A 14,579-nucleotide genomic window follows, 5' to 3' on the forward strand; every position below is an offset into this window, starting at 1 on the left:
TACACCTAAATATGGACTGCACAGTGGAGTGGCCCCGGTAGTAAATTTGGTGCCGGGGCCACAATACCTCCTCCAACTTCCAAGTGTAGTGTTTATAAAGACAGACAGCGTTGAAGTGTTATTAGTTGACTTTCTTAACCCTAAAATTGTCCCTGTTGCAAATATTCGTGCAATGGACAGTTACTTTTTTATTGAAAGACTCAAGCTTTCAAGTGTAGTGTTTATAAAATATAAACAACAATACAGTAGTTTTAGAGCACGTCAATACCTCTTGTTTTAAATTATGACAGGGCATTTTACTTTTGGTTTAATTTCTTGAATTTGTTTAAATTTGGTTTTACTTTTTGAACATGGCAAACAACTGTTGATTGGTCATATAATGCAAAAAAAAAAGTTCCAAGATGGAATTGTCCTTGGGCCCTCACACCCACCCTTATGTTGTTGAAATAGGACATGCACACTTTAACAAACCAATCATTTCAGCGACAGGGCCTACCAAACAACTTTGGCTGAAATGATTGGTTTGTTTGGGCCCCCACACCAAAAAAGCTATTCATCTCTCCCTGTACAGACTAAACAGTCTCTACTGAGGAAAGATGTCGTCCTCATCTTCAACCTCTGATTCCTCTCCCCCTACAGTGTGTACTTCCTCATCCTCACACATTATCAATTTGTCCCCGCTGGACTCCACAACCACAGGTCCCTCTGTAGTATCTGGAGGGCAGTGCTGTACTTCATTGAGGAATTGATTATTCATTTTTATAAACATCATTTTTTCAACGTTGTGAGGAAGCAACCTCCTTCGCCGCTCACTGACCAGGTTCCCCACTGCACTAAAAACTCTTTCCGAGTACACACTGGAGGGGGGACAACTCAGGTGAAATAGAGCCAGTTTGTACAGGGGCTTCCAAACTGCCTTTTTTTCCTACCAGTAACAATATGGACTGTCTGACATGTCTACTTGGATGGTGTCAGCAAAGTAATCATCCACAATTTTTTCTATTGTGACAGCATCCAATGCAGCGAGAGTAGACATGTCTGCAATGGCTTACCAGCTCCTCCCTCACTTTCTCCAGCTGCTTCTGCAACAGCCTGATCAGGGGAATGACCTGACTCAAGCTGGCAGTGTCGGAACTGACTTCTCGTGTGGCAAGTTCAAATGGCTGCAGAACCTTGCACAACACGGAAATCAGTCTCCACTGCGCTTGACTGAGGCGCATCCCCACTCCTTTGCCTATGTCGTAGGTGGCTGTGTAGGCCTGAATGGCCTTTTGCTGCTCCTCCATCCTCTGCAGCATATAGAGGGTGGAGTTCCAGCGCGTCACAACCTCTTGTTTGAGGTGATGGCAGGGCAGGTTCATGCTTTTTTGATGTGCCTCTAGTCTGCGGTAGGCACTGGCTGAATGCCGAAAGTGTCCAGCAATTTTGCGCGCCACCGCAAGCATCTCCTGCACACCCCTGTCACTCTTGAGGTAATGCTGCACCACCAAATTAATGGTGTGGGCAAAACATGGGACGTGCTGGAAATTGCCCATATTTAATGCCCGCACAATGTTACTGGCATTGTCTGACACCACAAATCCCCATGAGAGTCTAAGTGGGGTAAGCCACTGGGAGATAATTTCCCTCATTTTCTCTAATATGTTGTCAGCGTTGTGCCTCTTATTAAAGCCTGTAATACACAATGTTGCCTGCTTTTGCACGAGCAGCCATTTTGTAGTTGCTGCTACTGATGCAGCTGTTGCTGTTGCTGCGGAAGGGGATGCATCTACCCAGTGGGCTGTCACAGTCATATAGTCCTTCGTTTGCCCAGAACCACTTGTCCACATGTCCGTGGTTAAGTGGACAATGGGTACAACCGCATTTTTTAGAGCACTGAGGACACTTGATCGTACTTCTCTGTACATTTTTGGTATCGCCTGCCTAGTGAAGTGGAATCTCGACGGGATTTGGTACCGGGGACACAGTACCTCCATCAACCCTCTAAATCCCACTCCACTGATGGCGGACACCGGGCGCACGTCTAACACCAACATTGCAGTTACAGCCGCAGTTATACGCTTTGCAATAGGGTGACTACTATCGTATTTTGTGGTCATGGCAAACGACTGTTGGACGGTCAATTGTTTTGTGAAAGACTTAGCGGTCTTACGACTTCCCCTCTGGGAAGATGACCTACTAACAGCAGCAACAGCAGCAGTGGCAGTAGTAGGCGTACCGCTGCAGGATTCCTCGGATGAATCCCGTATTGCGGAGGACTCAGTCTGGCTGCTGACTTGGGCTGCAGGACTGAATCTGATGGAGATTGTGGAGGAAGTTGACGAGGAGGGTGTTGCTGGTGTGTATCCAACTGGACCACGGGATTTAGTTGTCCCTGTACCGATGAGGGTCCTAGCCCCAGTTCCTGAACTAACCACTGAACTATGAAGGTTATTCAGGTGACGTATAAGGGAGGATGTTCCTAGGTGGGCAAGATCCTTACCCCTGCTTATTTGAGCTTTACATAAGCTACATATGGCCATACATTGGTTGTCTGGATTTGGATAAAAATAACTCCAGACCGAAGAGGTGCATTTTTTGGTCTTCTGACCAGGCATGACGATGGGCTTTTTCATCCCATGGACATCAGCTGTTTCCCCCCCTGGTGCCTCATTTACAATAACCACATCACCATCCTCATCATCAAGTTCCTCCACAGCGCCAGCTACAACATCAATAGCCTCCTCCCGAGCCACCTCTTCCCGTACAGTGATGGGAAGGTCAGGCTTGACAACCACCAACATCCTTGGACTCGCCTTGTGGATTTGTGATAATTTCTCTTTAGAAGGCAGAGTTGTTTGCTGTTTTGTTGCTGACAGCATAACTCTCTTCAATTTTTTGTAGGGGGGGGGGAGGAGGAGGGCTAAGATCCGTGGGTGAAGCTGAACCACTAGTCATGAACACGGGCCAGGGCCTAAGCCGTTCCTTGCCACTCCGTGTCGTAAATGGCATATTGGCAACTTTACGTTTCTCCTCAGATGATTTTAAGTTTCTCTTTTTGCTACTTTTTCTTAACTTGGGCTTTTTGGATTTTACATGCCCGGTACTACGAGATTGGGCATCGGGCTTGGAAGACGACGTTGATGGCATTTCATCGTCTATGTCATGACTAGTGGCAGCAGCTTCAGCATTAGGAGGAAGTGGGTCTTGATCTTTCCCTACTTTATCCTCCAAATTTTTGGTCTCCATTATATGTAGCACAAGATACTGCAGAATGTGTGAACTTGGTAATATTGCAGTACCAATGGACTTATACTGCTGGATTGGTTTTGCAAATTTGGTTATAATTATATATATTTTTTTTAATTTTTATTTTTTTTTTACTTTTTTTTTATTTTTTAAAAACTTGGGAATAATGGGGAAATAACTATGCCCTTAGAAGCACAGAGCACAGGACACAGCACCACTGGACTGAACAGGACACGGCACAGGACCCAGCAGCACTACGGAACTCAGCAGGACAGAGCACAGGACACAGCACCACTGGACTGATACTGCAGAATGTGTGAACTTTGTAATATTGCAGTACCAATGGACTTTTACTGCTGAATGTGTGAACTTGGTAATATTGCAGTACCAATGGGCTTATACTGCAGGATTGGTTGTGCAAATTTTGTGGTAATTAAAAAAAATTAAATTAGTTTTTGGTATTTTTTTAAATAACTTTTTTTTATTTTTTTAAACACAGGGGAATATTGGGGAAATAACTATGCCCTTAGAAGCACAGAGCACAGGACACAGCACCACTGGACTGAACAGGACACAGCACAGGACCCAGCAGCACCACTGACCTCAGAAGGACAGAGCACAGCACACAGCACCACTGGACTGATACTGCAGAACACAGCACAGCACAGCACAGCACAGCACAGCACAGAACTAAACAGCACAGCACGAGATCTACCAGGACAGAGGACCACCTAACACACCCTCCCTCTACCCTGATCAATGCCCGAGTGAAGATGGCGGCGACTAGCGGGGGATTTATAGGATCCGAGTATCGCGAGATCCGACAACGGGATTATGAGTCAGAGCCTCAGTTTCAGATTTAAATTTGGCGCCAATACCCGGATCTGTCTCGGATCCAACTCAGATCGGCAACGTTCGGGTGGGCTCGGATTTCAGAAATCCGAGTGCGCTCATCTCTAGTGCAAACCTCTGAACTCGTAGGACTTTTACTCTTCCATCCATAACGAAAACCTCCTTTTTATTACTTTAGCTTATCTTGATGATATACCCCCTGCCCTGTACAAATTTCTTGATGTAACAGCTCTTAAATGTTGTGACTTTTTCTCAGTCATTCATTTATAAACTTGCCTGATGAAGGGGCCTCTGTGCTCTGAAAGCTAGTAAATATAATCATTTCTTTTGGTTAGCCAATAAAGGTATCACTCCTATAATACTTTTGTCTTTTTTTGACACGGAAGTATTTAACATTACACAGTACATGTGAAGTTAACACTAGGACAACGCCTAGCTGATATATGTATATAGACTTAAAAGCACAAGAACAATAAAATGGAGTTCAGCCGCCATTTTGTTTGGCCTGTCACAGTTGCCTTGGTTTCTTAAGATGTGTAAATTACCTTGACCTAAACAGCTCCAATTTCTACACCAGAAATCAGATAACTGAAGAAGGAACGGGTGTGTGCAGCTTTGCTGCACACTGGAGATATGTAAATACAGCGGGCATCATGTAATTAGCTACTGTGCACATGTCAATTGGCACATGCAATCTGCATTAATGACACACCAATTCTCAAGGCACTGCGATGACATCATCGCTGGTGACGCGTTCAGGAGCGATCGTTCCTTCTCAGAGGTAATCAGACTAAGATGTTCTTCAAGCAGAGGCAGTTAAATTATAATATCCTTATACCTCACTCACTGTAGTAAGATAATGAACACTTAAATATATAGTGTAAGTGAGTGGAATGTGATAGTGTTACAATGTGGGCAGTAAGAGAAGTGGCGGTATGGCATACTAGTCCAATATGAGCACTGCCTAACACCACAAGTAAGAACATTAGTAGAATTCAGCACACATATAGGAACCAACCAGGTATCCTTCTGAACATTCCATTGTATCCTCGGCTCAAACATGTTTCTACACTGTGGTATATGAAACACTCCCTGCGGAATCCCCGCTGGAGGGAGAGGTTCTTGTAAGACCTATTGCAGCTCTCCCGCAGTGGAAGTAAAAGTCCAAGTTACTGCACATGTGGATGACTGGTGTATAGACTAGGTACAGGGGAGGTAAATATTTACCTCTCTGTGTGCCTCCCGTACTCCTAATGTCAGTGACCGCATAACTCCCTGAAGAACGCTGAAGTCGTGTTATGCGTTAGCGGAGGTTTATCTTGGTGGGGGTGAAGAAGACGCTCATTGGGCATAAAGGGCAGGAATCACCTGGTCATCCAACCCGTCTAAGGTGATACTGCTGGAACCCTGGCCGAAAAAACACAAGATTATTGCTACACTGTAAAAAGTTTGGAATATGTCTAGCAAAAATCAAGCTAATTACTTGCTGGAAATGATAACCTGCTAACTTGTACGACATTCCTCATCCCCTCCCAGTTACTGGCGGTGCAGAGGTTAATGTGCTAGGAGCCAGAATCAGCATTAGATCTACTTTACATCGATGTTGGTGAGAAAATGGAATTCTCTAAAAATAGGAACACAAACCGGTTTATCCAGCCAGGAATGTGCTTAACAGTTTGTCTTGTAATTGAATCAGTTTGATGTATAGAAACAAAGTGAGACACAGACCGGAGGCGAAACTCAGCATCAATATATAACACTGGATTATTAACTCAGGAATAGTTCCTCTTTCTTCCAGCAGGTGGTGCTGTCTCCCACGTCCAGAGAAATCATTTCTTATTAGTCAGAGAGGGTCTCTCATTAGACCATTGTCCCTGTGGCAGATAATAAAGTTCTGTTTTCATCCTTTGGTGCTGGAAATTCTTATTTTACACTTTATAGTTTCCATTCCTTCTATAACTGACAGGAGTAGCTGAATGGTCAAATGCACTGAATGGAGCTGGCCATAATTTTGCAATTTTGGTTGCTCAGTTTGACATCATAGACCGGTCAGTATAATGTGTGTAAGATGCAAAGTGATTTTATACTTAGTCACAGCCTGATGCAACTGCTTTCAGTTCTCTATGGCGAAATACAGGTGAAACGATGGCCCTATTGCTGCAGGAACCATAATAAGAAAGGTCATTTACGAAAGTATAAAAATCCATCCCCAGCAGGGGTCAGGATGTTTGCAGAGGACTGAATACGGCCCCCAATCTACTGAAGAAGCAAATCTTCACCTGCAGCTACTTTTAGGTACGCTCTGCTAGAGAGTGTATCTAACCAACAACTCAAGTTAGGCAAGTACATCTATACACAAAATTGTTCCTTTGGGACTATTAATTCTCATTTAGAGAAAAAGTCCACAAATGAAAGTGTTTCCTTTATAAGCAAATTATATTTATCTATAATATCTCAGTGTTAAAATAAATATCTAATTTTAAGTTGTTAACACCCCTTATGCTGAGCTGCAATTAGTGGACTGCGCTTTGTGGCAGAGATGAGTGATAGCATCATCTCTGGGGCAGGATCGGCAGTTAGTGGTGGGGTCGTAGGATTTAAATGCTCACTTCAATCCCTGGAGGTTGATACGTGAGGAGTTAAAAGTCTGGTTATAAGTATGACTAGTATTCAAGACAAATATGAGTTCAAGTTCAGGCCTATAGACTTGTCCTTGTCTGGTAGACGACCGGAATTAAGTCAAGCCGAATTCTAAGAGTAAAAACTGCTGGAGGGTTGCAGTCGAGAGTTACCCAGGTCAGAGTTCCGAGTAAGAGACTAACGCAAGTTGTGCGGCATTGCAGAGACATCGAGTATATGCAGACGTGCTGAGACCCATAATTCAATTTACTTACCCTAGAAAGCGCCCAACAACAGCCCTTCAAACAACTCAAATCTCATGTGAAAATCCTCTCCCTCTCGCCCTCTTGGATCTCCCCCTGACCTGCGTCTTGTCTCCTCTCTGGTAACCAAATGTGATGTGAATTGCATCTAAGGACAGTGCCCCCTGCTGCTAAATTAGCATTAAAAACACAGTATGTCTGCACTGCCTGAGGAGACAATAACTTTACTTGAATAACAAATCTCTAAGACATGAAAGAATCTTTGTTTTACCCAGCAGGACGAGATCTACAAATCAAAATATTTTCAGCCCAAGTTGCTTTTCGGTACAGCGCACATTCTCTTTCTTTTCTGCCATGTACGTAGCTGTCTTTTCTCTTTAAATCAATCACAAAACCAAAAGAACTTAATGTTTTTATTCTGCAGAATTTAGGAATGTTGGATAACCGCCCGTCCTCCGCAGCTGCTGGTTGTTAGGTGATCTATATATAACTGCGTCTCCCGAGAGAGGCATTTTCATGTGTGATTTTACACATTAGCCGTCATTAGCAGTCTAAAGGCTTTTAGCGCTACATATTCGAGAGTAGGTGACAGTTATCGAGGCGCGTTGCAGTCTGATAAAGTCCCTAATAATGTGACATAATTCCCTAATCTCCAGGGACAGTCCCGGGCTCTAGAGATTTGTCCCTGGAGTCTGGACATGTTATTTATGAGAGTATCCCTATTGTTCAATATTGTCCAACTGCCTGAGACAAGGAATCGAAGTCTGAGTAATCAAATACCTGTCCCAATTCCCTTTTTAGTGGATCCCGTACCTCCCTTGTACAATTCAGAGGAATAGTTTTATCAATTATATTTTAAATGCAAGTTATATAGTAGTTTAATTATAGATTTTTTTTTAAAATGCAATATTTACCATTCATTCTGATTCTCTGTACTGTGATATTTACTGAATTTACTACATGCTTTAACAAAATGAAATTATTTTTAAAATGTTGGCACTCATATTATACCAGGGAAAGCAGAGACTTTGGACTAGATTTACTACACTGCAGGTTTGGAAAAGTGGAGATGTTGCCTATAGCAACCAATCAGATTCTAGTTATCATTTATTTAGTGCCTTCTACAAAATGACAGCTAGAATCTGATTGGTTGCTATAGGCAACATCTCCACTTTTTCAAATCCGCAGTTTAGTAAATATCCTCCTTTGTGGTAGATCTAAAGAGGTAGAACTATGCATCTAAAGAGCAAAAGTGGAGGTGTTGCCCATAGCAACCAATCAGATTCTAGCTGTCATTTATCCAATACATTCTAGAACATGGTTGTCCGCCCGCAGCCCGCATGCGGCCCAGCACGCCTGTAAATGTGGCCCAGCAGGAGTTTTGGTTGTGGCAAGGGGGCAGCGCTGAAAAAAAAATCCTGCAAGAAAAAAAATAAAAAAAAATACTTACCCTGCGGTCACGTCAGCTGGCGCTCCGGCTCCCTCCCTGGTCTCCTCCTCCGTGTGGCACTCGCAGTGAATGTCGGGGGTGACCTCATCACACCCGACATCCATTGCGTAGCGCAGCACAGAGGAGTCACCCGCGTGAACTATCAGCAGCAGTGAAAGATTATCCAGTATCTTTTTGTTGTTACTCTGAATTTGGACTTTCTGCACCATGCAATTATGAACTAGCTGTGTTCTCTGTATGTATCTAATATAAATATTAAGAGATGATTGTATTTTTAATACTTTAAACCATTTTAAATGTGCAGTGCTGAGTAGGGTGAAAATATCACCCACTGTTACCCTCATCGGAGGCTGCTCCATGAGCCATTTTTCCCGCCACCCTATCTTTAAATCTCTGTAGATTTCTATTAGTCCGCCTGATGCTCCTATATCGGTGACCATTTCAAACTGGTCAATAAAAAAATGATTCATGGGTGCAGAAAGAGGAAAAAAAAGTTTTTGGCATTTAATTCCCCGAACCCCACTAAGGGGCAGATGCAGGTAAGTTCAATTGTAGCTGGTAATGGGACTACTGCTTTAATCATGATTCTGCAACAGGTTTCCTAACTCTTACTAACTTCATTTCCAAGTAAGTTTAATATGTTAACTATGTTTTCTATGGTTTTTTCGATGATCAGCTATCGTTAGTGTTGGTATATTTTATGTGTGGCCCAAACCAACTCGATGTCTTCCAATGTGGTCCAGGGAAGCTAAAAGGTTGGACACCCCTGTTCTAGAACATGACAGCTAGACTCTGATTGGTTGCTATGGGCAACACCTCCACCTTCCCTGTTAAAAGCTTTAGTAAATCTAAGTCTGGCTAAAGGTTTGAATGACATAGATATTACTGACAGCTCTACCTTTTATGGTGCCCACACCTATGAATTTAGGCTTACGCACAATTTTTTGGGTAAAACATAATATTGAAAATGATCACTACCCTCACACAAGCTCTAAAAACACTGCGTATGTCAAAGTATATACAATTTCATTTTGACTCTTTGAGGTAGATTTATCAAACCTTCTAACAAGGAAAAGTGGAGGTGTTGCCCGTAGCAACCAATCAGATTCTAGGTATCATTTATCTAGTACTTTCTAGAACATGACAGCTAGAATCTGATTGGTTGATTTGAGTAACATCTATACTTTTCCTTTTTAGAAGGTTGATTATTCTGCCCCTTAGTATTTTAGGAGAAAAAAGAGAAACTTGTTAATAAAAAAGGGGATGGTCCAAAACCATACTTGCCAACGCTCCCTGAATGTCAGGGAGACTCCCTGAACTAGGGGTGATCTCCCTCACTCCCTGAAGAGTCTGGCATTCTCCCTGATGCTGAGCCAGTACAAGACGTGGTTGGCTTCGCCATCTGTGGCATGATGACACAGTTCAGAAATTGTGTCCTATGTCCATGTATTGATGCCTATGGAGGTGGCCATTTTCATGGAGACCAAGATTTAATCAAAGACTGACAAGTAAGACAACATGACTTCAGTAATGGAGACAGAAATGTAAAAGACACTTCAGTCTCTCGAGATTCATTAGCTGCTTTTCTTTAACGCATAGTTGCCTACTCTCCAGGAATGTCCGGGAGATTCCCGCATTTCTGGGAGACCTCCCGGGCTTCCGGGAGAGCAGGGCAACTTCTTGGTTCTCACCCCGCAATAGATAAGTGACAGGGGTGGGGCTTAATGACGCAAATATCGTGTCATCTTAGCCCCGCCCCCTGCTGTAATTGGTGAAAATCTTGACAATTTTTTAGGGGGTGGGGCCAAAATGATGAAATTTGCAATTTTTAAGAAAAAAGAGCAATGTTCTTAATATGGCAAACGCTGCTGGTCGCTCTGTGAATTGATTGGCTTGGCTGCCAACAAAATGGCGACCTTCACGCTTGTGTAAGGTACAGGTGCATTATAAAACATACACTTTTCCATATCATGCTTACTAAATCTATTTGTGTTTATTATGATTATCTTGTAAATCAGATGACCGGCAAAATAGCAGCCATTTGTTTATATCATGTCTGCCACAGAATATCTCTCTGCAGGAGCCATTGTAGGGAACACGCTCAGTGAATGAGAAAAATACCTTGGGCACAGAATGATTCGCATGTCTTAATGTTTGTTTATGGGGCTTGAATTTTAAGTCGCTAAATGTACATAGAAGATTAGTATAATATGGACATTTTCAGCTACAAAGAGGCCACGGTGGCTTATTGGCTTACCGCACCATGTGGAGCTACACTACGTTACGATGCACATCTACATACATTTAAATATAAGTGAGTAGCTGCTAAGAAAAGACCGCAGGGCTTAGCAGTAGAATGGACACGGATGCTTGCAGAGCAGTCAGCGTGTATCTGATTATCGGCCCAGTCACTTGTGCTAAGCCTGCAGCGTCTGTTTCCAGCTGTGCTGCAGAGCTTGCAGTCTAACAGCTTGCCATCTGAATAAGTACATTTGGTTATCAAAACACGAAACATATTGTACATAGAAATGGAAAAAATATAAATTACCAGCATTGTGGTGCGGATAAGATCAGTAGACAGGGAGGAATTTTAAGCTTTTTAACATTATTTTCGTATGCAAAGCAGACTTCCTGGGCCTGATTCATTAAGGAGCGCAAATCTAACTTAATTTGTGTGTAATTTGTGTTTAAAAAGGGATCGACGCAATTTGAGCGCACGTACGCCCGTATTCAGCTACAAGCGGATGTGAAGAAACGCCTCTTGTAAGTACGCTCTGTCTATACGACACTTACCGCGTGCAGACAGACAGAACGCACATCAGGATACGTAAAATGCATACGCGGAATATTAAGTCCCAGTAGAATGCACAGAAAGAAAAAAGTTTTTAATCATACTTACCAACGTCACACCCCACCTCCCCGGAGGGACCGGGCCCATGAGGGGGCGGAGCTAAATGACAGGATTCACCTCAAATTGGGTCATGGAGGCTCCCATTCTGGCCACTTTACTAGGAAGTGGGCAGGATGCTAGCCAGCCCTCTGGGAGTATGTCCCTCCCCGATTGTGACGTGGCAACGCCCCCATCATGTCTGTGGCCACGCCCCCTGCCCCACTGCCAGGGACTTGCATGTTGGGTGGTAAGCTCTGAGGGCAAATGTGGGAGTAACTCACCATCAGGTAGATGTACATAATAAAGTGGCCATTCAGTGGATATTTGCCTTTACAGCTTTAATGCGTTTGTCAACAGGCTCTCAGGGGTTAACGCGTCAACAGATGCCATGTAGCCTGGAGAGAGAGCACAATCTGTATTGTGTAATTGCTTTAAGGAGGTTATGTCATCTGGAGAAATGATTTGCTAATGTTATCCGTGAAGAGATAATGAACTTGTTGAAGTATACAGGTCCCGGAGTCTGTCTTCTGTTACTATGTACTTAACGCTTCCAGGGAGAAGAGAGGACCCCCAAGGAGAATGTGAAAACCCATTTCCCACCAAACAACATATAATTAAAAGCGAAATTCCCCCGCTGGATCGTTTGTCAGCTGTTTATTCTGGTCATATACAGTTTTCTTATTTCAATATTCTGCAAAGCATCTTATTTCACATGGAAAGTATAGACCAAGATGTGATTCAGACTATTGTGGGTGAGATAGATATGGATAATCCATGCTACAGGGTTCTAGGGAGATGTAGATGATAGTACCGCCCTGAAGTATGGATGCATGTATTATGCAATCACTTAAAAAGTAATTGTTTTCTTTTTAGATTTAGTTACGTGCCATTGACTCCATGTGTGTGAGTGATGCCCTAGAGTGATGTATGAATGAGTGTACCACCTCTGGGCTGTGATTAGAGCTTGTTTGTTGGACCAGTGCATTTAAATACCCACTTTGGTACCTTTCCTGACCTTCGGGTACAGCCAAGTCAGTGTTCTCCTTCGACTGTAGCCGAGTCGAGAGACGTGGTCGGTAGTTGAGTGTTGGAGTGAGACCGAGGCCTGAGATAGAGGCTCCGGGACCCAGCGATAGTGAATGTTGACTGTCGAGTGCCAGAGTGAGCCTGGGTTCTGATAGGGGGGGTCCATAACTCACTGACGGCAAGTAAAGTTGGAGATACCGCTGTGACTTGCGGTAAAGGTGCAGCCAAGCCAGGTGTTGCCAGCAGGACTGGTTAGAAGGTCGAGTGATGGGAACACGGATGTCCACTCTGAGAGGTGTCCTGGCAGATTTCTGAGTTCACACTGTCTAGGATCACATGGAAGTGATCCTAGATCCTGCCCATCTCTAGCCCGTCACCATCTTGTGGCCAATCTCAGCATTGCTGACCTGGGAATAACACTGCAGGGTGGGCTTTGCAGCATGCCACTTTTAAAAGGCCTGCAGGAGAGACTTCAGAGTGTTTGTGGATTCTGTTGAGCTTGATATTAAGAGTCCTGTTTATTAGCAGCTCCAACGTGGTTCCTGATCCAGTTTCTGCTCCTGATGCCCATCGTTGCTGCTACATCGGGCTGCCAGGAATCTATGCTCCATCGGGAGTTGCTCATGCATCCTTTCACCTAGTTATGCCGGCTGGAGCAAGGAGACTGGAGTTCAGGTCCATACCGACTTGATAGACAGCTTTGGCCAAGTGGCCAGGATCAGCAAGTCCAGAGACAAGGATCTACAGTGTGGCCGGGACATTATAGTTTTGCAACAACTTGGACTGCCCAAGAAAACCCATATTTATATAACTTTCTGAGATTGTTGAACACTGTGATGCTATTGGGTGATGGTTGAAGGGGTATCCACCCCATTTCTCTTCCTTTGTGACCCTGAACCCCTAGATACCTGGGTTACCAAGTTGGCTCCTGCCCTAACACCCTGGTATCCTGACAGTGTCAACCCTTAACAACCTATCTGTCAAATGACAGCAACAGTGTATTTCTGAGATTTGTGCATGAAATTTCAGGCATTAGTCCTATATCAAGTATCAGGAGTTATTCCAGTATGTTATAGTATAATGATTTCAATTAACCAAAAGTTTTGAGCCTAGCTACCCTTTTTTCAAAGCTTCAGTGAAAAGTCAGGATAAGTCTGGAGAGTGGATGTGATTTGTTTATATTATAATTTAATTGTCTAAAGGCAGTTACAGAGGGGGTTAAATTACCCAGTACCGTTTATAAGAACACTATTCTATACATTGCAAATAAAACAAATAATAACTATAATTTCAGTTATTGGCAGCTCAATCAGAATTAGGTTTAGCGCAGAAAACCCCCCCCCGATGCTATTGCTTGTTGCTACGGAAACACTGTTAATCTGCAGAGGAAATGAATTTTATTGCACAATCCTTTATATGGGATGACATAATGAAATGAGGTATTCCTGGAATGAGAATCTTCGAGGTAGATCATTCAGTAATCTTAATCTTAATATACTCACAGGCTGCACCACAGAGATCCAGAATAATGACTTCCTATAGAATTAATATTTCTTTTCTGCCACAGAGCTCCTCTATTTATAGCTAAGATAGGCAACCTGTGGACCATGGTGCCAAAGTTTAAGGGGCGAGTAAAATAGTGAATGACATAATGTCACTCATTCAGTATTTTTATTATGCTTGTGGGGCCCCCATACTGAGCTCCTGCCGCTGACATGGAGGAGAAGCGGACCCCCTGCCAGAGTTTACGCTGTGAAGCCTCTCTGCGTACGGTCCACTCCCCCATACCCCGGCACCCATTACAATTCAAGAATTGGTCATCGCCACCTGAGTGGGTAAATAATTCCATGCGGTAGTTGGACGATCCTTAAGGTGAAAAACACTCTTCGTGCGGATGGTGGCAGCCACTTATGTACCCACATGCAATAACAAGGTTTATTTTTTGCAAGATGAGATTATTTCAATGAGGTAATGGTGGGTGTAGTATGAATTAACGATCTGACTACCCGGACAGTGACTATAACGACATTGGAAATCCGAAAACCCATACACTGACATGACACAAACAGCGACTTACCAGTAGACAGATGGACTAATTTCACCACCCGATCTGTGGCAGACTGTTGAAAATACACTTGAAAATACGACAGATCTTAAAACGGCAAAGCATGGACCGGTCTTTTAAAGGTAAAGCTAACCCTAACCCTAACCCCTAAGTCTAACCCTAATCCTAACCCCTATCCCTAACCAT

This window comes from Mixophyes fleayi, chromosome 4 (assembly GCF_038048845.1).
Source record: "Mixophyes fleayi isolate aMixFle1 chromosome 4, aMixFle1.hap1, whole genome shotgun sequence".
NCBI lineage: Eukaryota > Metazoa > Chordata > Amphibia > Anura > Limnodynastidae > Mixophyes > Mixophyes fleayi.